This window comes from Solanum verrucosum, unplaced genomic scaffold (assembly GCF_900185275.1).
Source record: "Solanum verrucosum unplaced genomic scaffold, falcon-dt-bn FXZP01000253.1, whole genome shotgun sequence".
NCBI lineage: Eukaryota > Viridiplantae > Streptophyta > Magnoliopsida > Solanales > Solanaceae > Solanum > Solanum verrucosum.
Window position 1 is genome coordinate 4,291,378 of NW_026019984.1, and position 12,628 is coordinate 4,304,005.

Consider the following 12,628-nt stretch of genomic DNA (forward strand, 5'->3'; position numbering starts at 1 on the left):
ATAAAACTGACATATACCAGAAGCTTAAAGTGCTCACGCGCCACATGGCAAACAAACAGCTTACATGATGATAGAGGCACAAACATAATAGTCATGGCAACTGAGCAAATAATAAATTTGTTTTGAACTTGATGCAAATCTTTCTTCTCAATCAATCCATCTTGGTAACTAATCACACCTGAATGTTTTTCAGCGTTATATCACTAATAAGCTCCTACAAAAATTTTAACTCTTTTAATTTATTATATGTTAGCGGCATCAAATTAAAGTTCTTCCCTCTTTAATTTCTTCCACATGTAAACTCAATGTGATCAGTGGTCAAACTCAAAGTCCACAGATATATGCATGCATACATGTTCGTTTGCTAAGCTTTTTATATATCCTTCTAAATATAGTAAGAGATATTGGCAAGAAGTGAGTGTAGCACTTTTTTCTAGCTCAAGATGACCTTAATTTGTATCATATACCGATCCAAAAATTCAATTACATGTGAATGTAAATCAAGTGCAAAGCATGGAAAAAACCTCTCAACTTTAAAATGAAACCACATTCTCCATCAGCGTTAGCTTTAAAAATCAACCTAGGAGAAGAAAAAGAAAAATCATAGCAACTTAATCTTCACGAAGGCATCAATCTGCAGGATATAATTAAACCTTCAATTTATTCTCATTAAAAGTGTGTTGAGGAATAATACACTCCAAGTATATAAAATCTTTCTCAAGTCAACTAATCATTGAGAAATCATGTAGCTTGAAGGTAATGCTCCTCCCTCTCATACCCTTGTTACTTCTAGTACACTAATTTTTTTCCCTTCATTTTTGTATATGCACACAAATAACATGGAACACATAGAACAAACAGATCGGTTATGGGTATGTCTGCAATAACAAAAAGGATCGGAGAGCAAAAGAAAGGTAAGAAACTTGAAACAAATATGATACTTGAAAGAGTGAAGAACAAAAGAGGATATACATGCTCTGAAGCTATTATATATCAGAAGAAATTAAAGGGATTATTATATTATATCTGTCTCTAGAGGTAAAACATATGTGGTTCATTATATTAGTAATGTGTTCTTCAGTAAAGACATGAGGACACAAAGAGAACCGTATAAAAATTATGCAAAATTGAAAAATATTATCTATGCAGTACTACAATTAGTGGACTATGTGTTCGTCCTTCAAAAGTCTCACTTCTAATACAAATCGTATACTAACCAAAAGTTAAATGCTTGTCTAAACCACAGGAAAAACTGAAATAATAATTTTTGACAAAAATGAACTCACGTCTCTTGAAATTATGCGACACATGCAGAAATAACAAAGAAAGAGGAATCAACTTAAAAAGTTCAATTAAATCCTTATAGAGATAAATTGCAGAAATAATGACTTATTTTCTTGAAGTACTTTCAAATAGGAAAAGACAATGAATTTACGCGGTTGAACTTTTGGGGGAAAAGTTGCATGTGTTCTAGTTGGAATTTCTTCCAATTCTAGGCAACCTTTATCAACTTCGTCATCATTTCGATGACCTAGCTTATCACTTTCTTCTCCTGAAACATTAAAAAGCTTCTATCACGAAACATTTTCGAAGATTTGAGGAAACTATCGGAGGATATAAAAAGACATTATGTAACAATGATTAAGAATTGAATACCTGAGAAGCAGAGAAATTGGAACTTCAATCCAACAACTTCATTACTATGATGGAGAGAAAGAATAACAAAGTGAAAATTGAAAAGGTGAGTAGAGATGGAGAGTTCAATGTTGGCCAGAAGAAAACCCTATCAAATAAACTTTCAATATCACGACAACTATAAAATTTTAGTAACAAAGACACGTGGGGACTTAAAAGAAATTACAAGCCAAGTTATAATTAATACTTATGTATTATCAAAGCTAGTACAGTACTTATTTAATAAAGTGGACCTTAACATAGTACAACTTGAATTACATTTGGAACAACTTTTTGGACTTGTGTTCGTCCTTCACAACTCCCTCTTCTAAATAAGGGTAATAATAAATTGACTACATGATTATGCAATCTATTTTTCTTTCTTATTTTTGTATATAAATAAAAAATACATATATAAAAATAAATAAATTATGCCTTCTATAAAAAATAAATTTGTTGAAAATGAAGAAATAACTTTCTAGTGGAAGTCAGAAAAATTAAGTTCTATAACTAATATTTCAAATTCATTGTTTTCTTCTCACCCTTTAATAAGTTTCATTCTTACCTCCCAGTTATTTATATTTATTATATAATTTTTTAAAATAATATCTTTTATTTATTACTAAACACAAATAAATAAATAAAACAACTCATTCATTTTATCTTCTTCTTTTTTACTCTCTCTTTTTTCTATAAATAAAGCTTTGATTTGTGCTTCTAGAAGTCTATGAACAGAAAGTAGTTGGGATTCTTTTTCTAATAAATTTTCAGTCATATATGAATTTGTTTCCTAACGTTCCATTTTCCTATTTGACCATGTTATGGTAAAATTTCAAAAAAATAATTTTTATTTTTGCGATACTAAACTTTCATAAGGACCTATTACCTCTTTAGACTATTTAATATCATATTTTTTACCCCTGAACTATTTAATAGTGTATTTTAAAGGTATATATGTGCCCACGTGGACACATTACTATTTATAATTTTGCATTATTTTTTATGTCCACGTGAGCAAATATATATATGTTTAAAATACGGTATTAAATAGTCTAGGGAGGTAATAGGTCCTCATGAAAGTTTAGTATCGCAACAACAAATCCGACCAAAATTGGGATATTTTTCAGACTCTTATCTTAAATAAAAAATTAAAATTGTGTTTGATCGTATTATAAATTAGAGTTGTTTTCATTTTCTTGCGAGTAATTTAGAGTAAAAATATTTAATTATTATTTCTCAAATTTTTGAAAATTTCAAAATTTTATCACTCGTGGTTTTTGAACTAAAAAAAATGTAAAAAATTTCATAGCTACAATTCCACCTTGAGACTCGTGATCATCTCTTGTTTACTTCAATTATAAATTCTTCATGAACATTCTCTTTAATATATTGATAAAAACTACAATTGTCCACCCTATTACTATTAATTTAGAGCAAAGTCTTCTACCCCATTCCTCTAGCAATTAATTTTTGCGGGCTAGTGGATCTATTTTAATTTATTTTTGTTTTTCAATTTGATGTTGGTATTTATATTGGTGTCCGATTAAATTTGAATTCACTTCGAGAAGTCCCACATTAGGGTAAAGCACTCTCTAACAAATATGACTCCATATTTAGAAAGACTCAAACTCGAAACCTCTGATTAAGAATGAAGAAATACTTACTACTCGAGACAACCCTAGTTGGTTTGTGGATCTATTATATTCAACAAAGATGTACTTTTTTTAAAAATATAGTTTTGCTTAATCTGTTCTTTTTTATAAATATTTGATACTTTTTTGGGCTGAGGATTTATGGAGACATTTTTCTATCTTGTGAGGTAAAAGGAAGAACCCACCATTATTTATTTTAATTTTTTTCTTTTTCTTTTTCTATTATATTGTACCTTAAAAATTATTAATAACACATTGAAGGTTATTAATCTTTTTTCTGTTACAAATTACAATATTTACAAGTTGGAAAAAATAAGTGGGATACTCTATTTTACTGTTAAAACTCATTTTCGACTACAATATATGTTTACGCCATTTCGGTTAAGTTGATTAACAACAACATATAATTAACTTTTATAATCTTAATTAATTAGCAACGCTACAAAATGTAGTGTAGTAAAAACTTACTTTAATCAATTAAATTACACTAACAACGTAATTTTAAAAAAAATAAAATTCTGATAATTATACTATAGAAAAAGAAAAGCTGTTCTCATAATTGAAAATTTGAAAAGAAACCGCATGTATTCATCCTGACAATTGTCTATACTATAGTAGACATTGGTGGGGCTATAAAGTGCCACAAATATTAAAAAAATAAAACAAGGAAGAAAAAAGTGGTAAAGACAAGAAATAATAATGGTAAAAAATGTATATTTACCAAGAAAACTACAGAAAGAAACAAAACAAAAAACATTAAAAAAATACTTACTACACATTATCTAGATTTACTAGAAACAAATGTGGATTCAGGATATAAACACAATGAAGACACCACTAACTTTAGTATATGTATATGCCGATTATTCATAACAAAGTTATAAAGAATATTGTCATCGAAGTTCGAACTCGAACCACCACTTGCATCAAGAGCCAAAGACACCACTAACTTTAGTATATGTATACGTCGATTATTCATGACAAAGTTACAAAAAATATGTCATCGAAGTTCGAACTCGAACCACCACTTGCATCAAGAGCCAAAGACACCACTAACTTTAGTATATGTATACGTCGATTATTCATGACAAAGTTACAAAGAATATTGTCATCGAAGTTCGAACTCGAACCACCACTTGCATCAAGAGCCAAAGACACCACTAACTTTAGTATACATCTACGTCGATTATTCATGACAAAGTTGCAAAGAATATTGTCATCGAAGTTCGAAATCGAATCACCACTTGCATCAAGAGCCAAAGACACCATTAACTTTTGTATATGTATACGTCGATTATTCATCACAAAGTTGCAAAGAGTATTGTCACCGAGGTTCGAACTCAGACCACCCAGTTGCATCAAGAGCCAAGGGGGGAACAACGATCAATTGCTCCAATCTAATATATGATAGTTCTTCAATGTATATATATAAAGTTTTTTTCAAGATTAACGGATGCACATATACCTCTCGCTAGGTCAGTTACGTCAAGAAATAATTGATTATATTTAAATGCTAGTATATTATGTTGAACGTTGAGATTTTTGTCCGATTCAGCATTTAAAATGTGAAATCAGAAGGAAAAAACAAAGTACAAAGGGGAAACAGTTGTTGTGTCTCATTATTCTGTTTGAGAAATTGATAGATCTAAAGTTTCAAAAGGACACTATATAATAGTACATGAATATTTTCAAATTCATCACTATAGTTTTATTCTTCTTTGATTAAATTTGGACTATAATCAAACACAAATTTATTCATATTCTTTCAGTAATGCTTAAAAATAATGAAAACTCATTTAATATAATTATTAAAAAAAATATAGAACTATAAATCGCAACTCCTTAGAATGGTTAGTAACTTCATTTAGACACTCATATAATAAATTTTTTTATTAAGTATTTCAACATATAATAAATAATTTTTATCAGACATTTTCACTTCAAAATTTGAAAAGCTTTTACATGTACATTATATAGATAAATTAATTTTTAAAAACATGTCATTTTCTATACAAATTAGCCTCAATAAATAAAGGAAAAATTATAGAAATTTCACATTTTAGTTTACTTATTACCACTATCTCCTATAAGTTTTACAAATTTCCAAAATCCCTCATTTTCGCGTATCAGATTAATGTATCAACGCTTATATTATTGTATCTCGCACATCAGATTAATGTATCAGCGCTTATATTATTATATCTCGCGCATCAGACTAATGTATCAGCGCTTATAATATTGCATCTCGCGCATCAGATTAATGTATCAACGCTTATATTATTGTATCTCACGCATCAGATTAATGTATCCGAGCTATATAAGTGCTGATACATGCGCGAGATACAATAATATAAGCGTTGATACATTAATCTAATGCGCGAGATACAATAATATAAGCGCTGATACATTAATCTGATGCGCGAGATACAATAATATAAGCGTGATACACTAATCTGATGCGCGAAAATGAGGGATTTCTGTAATTATAAATTTTTAAGGGATAAATTGTAATTTTCCCTTAAAAGTATGTGATTTCTGCAATTTGCCCATAAATAAAACATCAAACATTTCTAATTAGGAATGATGTGTTTTATGTAGTCAATTTATTTACACCTGCAAAAGTTTTTTTTTTTAAAATTAAATAAAAAGTACTAATAGATCAGAACAAATATAAGTACTTTCTCCATTTCAATTTATTTATCTCATATATGTATTTTTTTCAAAATAATTTTTTAATTCAATTATTTACTAACATGCTTAAAATTACTTGATACATTTAACTTATTGTTATTTATCTCATATATGTATTTTTTTCAAAATAATTTTTTAATTCAATTATTTACTAACATGCTTAAAATTACTTGATACATTTAACTTATTGTTAATTAAAATTACAAGATTTTTTTAAAAAAAATTCATCCTAAATCCAAACAGGATAAATAAATTCAAACAAAAATAGTACATGATAATTCGAGCATCTAAATCAAATTTTTCTATAACATAGTTTGAAAACCATGAAAATATCCTTTGAAATGACAGAGAAAAAATATAGAGAAATGGGGAAAATAAGATGGGGGTTTCCAAGAGAGAAAAGTCTCTGTAGAAAAGAGCTTTGACTCTCTCTTCCAATGGTGAATTTAGTTTTCACACCTTCATGAACAACTTTCTTCTCATATTCAAATTCTTCTCTTAATTCCACAACTACCCTCCAATTCTTATCTCCAACAACAACAACAAAAAAGGCAACATTTTACTTTTCTGCAGGTTTTTTTTTTCTACATTTCATTGCTGTTTAATCTTGGTTTTTAATGTTGTTTCTGTATGTTGGTATCTTTTTTTCTTCTTGTTTTTTGAATTTATATGTTGGTGTTTGAAAAAAGATTAGAAATTTATCAGAATCTTGAAATATGGGTTCATATTCTTGAAGATCTCTTAAAAATGCATGCTTTTTGTGTTTTTTTGTTTCAAGAAAGTTAGAATCTGAATGAATCTTTGAATACGACATTAGTGGTTTCATTGTTTAGCTCAAAGATTGATTTTTTATTGTTATGTTTTTTCAGTATTTGATATTTTGAAATTGTTATGGGAAATTGCTGTGGGACACCTGGTAATTCTTCTGAAAATAAGAAGAAGAACAAACCAAACCCTTTTGCTCTTGATTATGGTGCAACTCAAGCATCTGGAGGTGATGGAAACAAGCTTGTTGTGTTGAAAGATCCAACAGGACACAATATTCAAGAAAAATATGATCTTGGTTGTGAGCTAGGAAGAGGAGAATTTGGGGTTACATATTTATGTACTGATGTTGATACAGGGGACAAATATGCTTGCAAATCGATATCGAAGAACAAACTTAGGACTGCTGTAGATATCGATGATGTTAGGAGAGAAGTTGAGATCATGAAGCATTTGCCTAAACATCCTAATATTGTGACCTTGAAGGACACTTATGAGGATGATAATGCAGTGCATATTGTGATGGAACTTTGTGAGGGGGGTGAGTTGTTTGATAGGATTGTTGCTAGGGGACACTATACGGAGAGAGCAGCTGCGGTTATTATGAAGACTATAGTAGAAGTTGTTCAGGTACAATTTTACTAATTGATGCTTGTCTTTGCTTTTCATGTATAATTGCAACTTGTTTGTTTATTTCATGTAATTTAGGGGTTGCTAATTTAGGATTATGTTAATGAAGTTTGAATTCGACAATGCCAACTGAAAGTGTCAATTTAGACTAGAAAAGAATGTTGAGATTGAAGTTTCCTGTTTGTAAGCAGAATGAATGTTCTTGTTGAAGAATCTCTTTTAAGAATATCTTCCCCACTTCTTCAGTAAATTTTCCTACTTTGTTATGCCGATTACTGTCTCTTAGAAGGAAAACGGAAGCTGACTGGTGTTTTGTTTAGGGACGGGAGCCACTCCTTTTCTGAGTTTGTCTGCACTCTCTTGGTAGATAGGACACTCCCTTTCTTAGCTCAGGATCTACTTTGCTGTTTGTAAATGAGTGCTTAACGTTTTTATTTGATTCATTTCACACGTTGAGATCCTATAGCATTTAACTAGACTAGATTTTATCTTCCAATATCATTATACCTAGATGTCAAATATAGTAAAAAGCGATGTTGCTCGAACTCTTCGAAAATGTCGACAGGTGCGTGTCGGATCCTCCAAAAGTAGTGCATTTTTGGAGGATCCGACTCTGGTGCGGCAACAATTTTGGAGAGTCCGAGCAACTTAGGTAAAAAGTGTATGCATGCTCTAAACGTTGTTAGGTTTTTTATCTTTCTTATCTTGTCTTGTCAATTTTTCTTTCTTGGCAACTGTTTCATTGTCCTATATTTTTCTCATGCAAATACCTTTTAAATTATATACTTTCGTGCTAACCATTTAAATGAAACTTAAAGAAGCTAATAACACAGAGGATTTCAGTTTCACCATCCAAATGTCAACTATGAATCGCAACTTGTGATAGTTTTAGACAGATAGCTTATTTGTATAGATTTTTTTTGATAAGGCAGATAGCTTATTTGTATAGATGCAATTAGAATAATAGAAATGTAAAATAACTGTCAGTAACGAGTAAGATGCTGGTCTTTATATTCTATTTCCAGAGTGGGAGATCTATTGTAGCTTGCTTTCAGCATTAGTTGGTATAGCATGGGATTGTTGCTAACAGGGTTCAATTTTAAACTGTATTTGGTGACCATAATGACATGAGAGCTCAACTTACATAATTACATATTAGAGAGAGATATTCATTTTATGGAATAGGTTTAAGAAGTTCATGTTTCTACATTTAGTTGTTTAGAGTTGTTATAAGAACGGGGTGGTAACTGATGCAAACACGATGGCTAATTATCCCAAATTTATACAATTTAATGTATGTGGTTGCTCATACATCTTTGGTCAATGTTCACTTTCCAGTTGCATTATGTTTCCTCAAGAAATGACTGCTCTTCTTTCAATTTTCAACTTACGGAGTTTCAATGACATTTCAGATGTGTCATATGCATGGAGTAATGCATCGTGATCTCAAACCTGAGAACTTTCTCTTTGGTAACAAGAAAGAAGCTGCTCCTCTGAAGGCTATTGACTTTGGATTATCAGTGTTCTTTAAACCTGGTAATGCAATTACTAATGGCACAGTGTGTTAGAACTTTTTTGATGCTAGAAAAGATTAATATTTGGAGTCATCTTTATTTTCTTTAACAGGGGAGCAGTTTAACGAGATAGTGGGAAGTCCTTATTACATGGCTCCAGAGGTCCTAAAACGCAATTATGGCCCAGAGGTTGACGTCTGGAGTGCTGGAGTTATCCTTTATATTCTTCTTTGTGGTGTTCCACCTTTCTGGGCAGGTCCGTTTCTTTTATTTCCCTTCTTTATGTAACAAGTAATATGCCTCGGTTCACCGCAAAGAACAAAGTAATTAACCTTGATGCATACTATGCATTTCTTAGAACTTGGTGATTAATTAATGAGTGTCACAATAAAATGGAATTTGAAACATATTGATGCATTGTTAACATCGTAGATGACTAGGTGAGGGTGGCTGCAAGAGTGAATCCCACCTCTTCCTGGACTAATCTAAATCAAAGTTCCTTTTTTCCTTTTGGCCTGTGATAGTCAGTACTTTGTGCTTCCATTAATTTACTCACAGTTTTCTCAGTAATTGCCTAAAATTCTACTGAATATGTGCAGAGACTGAACAAGGAGTAGCCCAAGCAATTATTCGCTCTGTGGTTGATTTCAAGAGAGATCCATGGCCTAAGGTTTCTGATAATGCAAAGGATCTTGTAAAGAAGATGCTTGATCCAGATCCAACTCGACGGCTCACAGCTCAGCAGGTTCTTGGTAATGTTTGTTGACTGTTGAGATGCTATACTTTCATTTGCTTGTTGTTTATTCTCTCTCAGTTTCATAAGTTCAATTTAGTGACTTTTTTTGGGCTTTCGCGCATATACATGAATGCAGAGCATACCTGGTTACAAATATAAAGAAAGCACCAAATGTCTCATTGGGTGAGACTGTGAAAGCAAGGCTTAAACAATTTTCAGTAATGAACAAGCTCAAGAAAAGAGCTCTAATGGTAAATTATTTCCTTTTCATTTGCAGTTCTATACATATCGTTAGCTTTCTGCACCTTCTCAGAAGGATATCTTCATATGCGTAATTCTTAAAGCCCAAAATAAGGACAAACCATTTCTGCCTTCTCACAAAAGTTTCTGGGGTTATATTCTTTCTTCATTGCTTGCACAGATTATGGCCGAGTTTTTATCAGCGGAAGAAGTGGCTGGAATGAAGGAAGCATTTGATATGATGGATACAGGAAAGAAAGACAAGATTAACCTTGGAGAACTTAAAAATGGTCTGCAAAAGCTGGGCCATCAGATCCCTGATGCTGATCTTCAGATTCTTATGGAAGCTGTAAGCATTCTCATGCACTTCATTTTGCTTGATTGGATTTTCTTTCAACTTTACGAGGACTAAATGTATATTTATAAGTCAAGCGGCTAATATTAATATAAGTGTTCCTTTTTTGATCTTCTGCTTCGCTTTTACAGGCGGATGTTGATGGAGATGGAAGCTTAAATTACGGGGAGTTTGTCGCTGTATCTGTTCATCTTAGAAAGATAGCAAATGATGAGCACCTGCACAAAGCATTTTCAGTTTTCGACAGAAATCAGAGTGGTTACATAGAAATTGAGGAGCTGCGCAGTGCCTTAAGTGGTGAGGATGGTGGCAACAGTGAGGAAGTCATCAATGCCATTATGCATGATGTTGACACTGACAAGGTCAGTATTTTTTGTATGTCCATTCATGTATATCTACCGGATTTCATACTTAGTGCATAGACGTCTCTTACAAATGTCTCTTTAATTGCTTGTGGAACCATAAATACCCCCCTCATCTGGTTCCGGAGTCCCAACTACACGTAAACTTTGTTGAAGACATATTATCCCCTTGTACTTGTAAAATATGTATCTTCTATCATCCTGAGAGGTACATATATGCCAAATGTGAACATTAGGGTGTATGCATGTGCTGCTCATGTCATTTATCCCTTTTTCCTTTTTCACTTCTTTTCCGTCTCCCCAACATGTTAATGTCCTCTGGCTAAATCTGGAAAAAGATGGAGGGAGAGCTTCACATTGGAAAAATCTGGATTCAACCTAGTTTTAGTTTTCTGGCAACTTAAACAGCTCAATCAGTACAAAAAATCAAATGTTCCTATCAAACAACTCAAATTAGTAGAAAAGGAAAAGAAGGGTCATAGGTAAGGGAATAAGAAAAAGGAAGAGAAAGACCCTTTAGGGTGGTCCAGTGGTTTGGGCTTGAGACTTCCATGTTGGAGGTCACAAGTTCGAAACCCCTTGCCAACGAAAGCAAGGGGTTTGCCTTCTGGGTTGAGCTCGTCGCACCTGGCTTGTCTAGTGTGGGTTACCTCTCCTGTGTAGTTTGCGAGCTATAAGAATGTGGGTTTTACCCTGTGCGCACTCAAAGGGTAGCTGTTGCATGTTTCCCTTTGTCTTTGTCATTTAAAAAAAGAAAAAGGAAGAGAAAGATTAAGAAAGCATTAAAAAAAGAGTAGGATGGTATATATAATAGAAGAAATGCTACAAAAAATAAATTTTTGATTCTTTTCACCTCAGGCGCTTTATGAGAGTAAATACTGCACGTCACGTGGCGTCTCAATGTTGTAGTAGATACATTTTGGACAAGAACAAGGAGTAATAGGCCTCCCGCAAAGTTTAAGTCTGTAGTGGGATTGGGGGACTAATTGAGGAGAGTATTTATATATTCTCCTTTCTAAATTGTATTTTCTTTTCCATTCACTGATCTTCTGTTCAACTTTATCATTCATTTCGACTTAATGCCGTTCATTTTGAGCTTTTAGTTTCTTACCACAGCATCAAAGTTCATCAGTTACATTGTCTATAACCATGCAGGATGGTCGCATTAGTTACGAGGAATTTGCTGTGATGATGAAGGCTGGTACGGATTGGAGAAAAGCATCGAGACAGTATTCTCGTGAACGATTCAACAGTCTCAGCTTAAAATTGATGAGAGATGGCTCGATACAAGTCGGAAAGGAGGAAGGTAGATGATCAAATGCAGAAGAAAAAGAAATGTCAAAAAAGGAAAAAAGAAACTCTTCTCTTTGCTGTGCACTTCAATTTTTTTGGCTTCCTCCCCTTTGAGCTCTATAGGATTGAGGTGTGAGGTCTGCAACCTGTTACATCCTAGGCATCTAACAAAGAATTTCTGAGGTCTTTTACCTTGTTGTAAAATGTAATTACATGTATTGGTTATAAGCTCATTCTTATTATAAATTTTTTTAAGGCTCATACAAATCATTGTAACTCTCCTAAGATTGAAACTTAGATGTCAGTAATGTATTGATCCGGTCGGTCATTTTGGGAAAACTTCGTGAATTTACCATTTTGCCCTTCCTATTATCGACCCCGAGAATTTTATGTTTAATTTTTGAAAGTTGGTTACGAACTTAGAGTTTTAAGTTGAGAATTTGGTAAGATTTGTGTTTGAAAGGCTAACTTTGTTTAAAAGAGGTTTTCAGTGTCTTTTGAAGTTTCGACTGTCGGAATGGAATTTTGTCGATTCCATTAATCTCGGAATGTGGTATACGGTTTGAAAATTGTCGATTTTAAATTCGGAGTTCTTTTGAGGATTTGAGGTCCTAAGTTATGAAACTGTGGAAATTTAGCCTTTGGTAAACGTTCGGGGTTTAGATGCTCCAATCAGAATTTTGAGAGTTCTGTTGGATTTGGGGGATGATTTTAGG

At 32.4% G+C, this 12,628-nt stretch overlaps 1 pseudogene across 1 annotated transcript; it reads left to right on the forward strand.

Moving 5' to 3' along the window:
* Positions 1–6,332: 6,332 nt before the first annotated feature.
* On the forward strand, positions 6,333–12,154 carry LOC125818002 (calcium-dependent protein kinase 7-like; annotated as a pseudogene). The gene is made up of 9 exons (XR_007442333.1): positions 6,333–6,590; positions 6,887–7,412; positions 8,825–8,948; positions 9,039–9,182; positions 9,526–9,678; positions 9,799–9,913; positions 10,084–10,251; positions 10,389–10,619; positions 11,775–12,154. The product of XR_007442333.1 is annotated as a calcium-dependent protein kinase 7-like (transcript).
* Positions 12,155–12,628: the final 474 nt, after the last annotated feature.